Source organism: Penaeus monodon, chromosome 31, assembly GCF_015228065.2.
Source record: "Penaeus monodon isolate SGIC_2016 chromosome 31, NSTDA_Pmon_1, whole genome shotgun sequence".
Classification (NCBI taxonomy): Eukaryota; Metazoa; Arthropoda; class Malacostraca; order Decapoda; family Penaeidae; genus Penaeus; species Penaeus monodon.
Window position 1 is genome coordinate 3,195,415 of NC_051416.1, and position 426 is coordinate 3,195,840.

A 426-nucleotide genomic window follows, 5' to 3' on the forward strand; every position below is an offset into this window, starting at 1 on the left:
GGGAACAAGCTTCGTACATCACTCGCACGGGGTTCCAGGTATCCTACCGCCTAAAAACGACACTACACCTTGAATCCCCCCCCCAAAAGTACACTGATACTCAAAACCTTAGAGGCAAGACCAGGCCACCTCGCCCTCTAGACTTCCAAAGCGACACCACCATAACAACACCACACTAATGGAGGGCGCTACTCTGCAGAACCTTTTAGTGAATCGAGAGAAAGATACGGGGAAAGGGGAAGGGGGGAGAAACAGTGTTTATTCTGTGCTTTACACCAACGAAGGGCCTCCCCACGGCAAGGACAACGTACCGTCTGACCATTACATCTCATTTCTTTTCTGTGCAATCGGACTCTGACATTAATCAAAACTGCTGTAAGAAAATCATTCGGTTAAAAACAGACACAATATTGTTATGGATAATCG

The 426-nt window shown here is 47.2% G+C and overlaps 1 protein-coding gene across 1 annotated transcript in view; it reads right to left on the bottom strand.

Moving 5' to 3' along the window:
• Window positions 1-426, bottom strand: part of LOC119592994 (voltage-dependent calcium channel type A subunit alpha-1-like) — a gene marked incomplete in the record, with an annotated part of 154,497 nt that overhangs the window by 33,680 nt on the left and 120,391 nt on the right.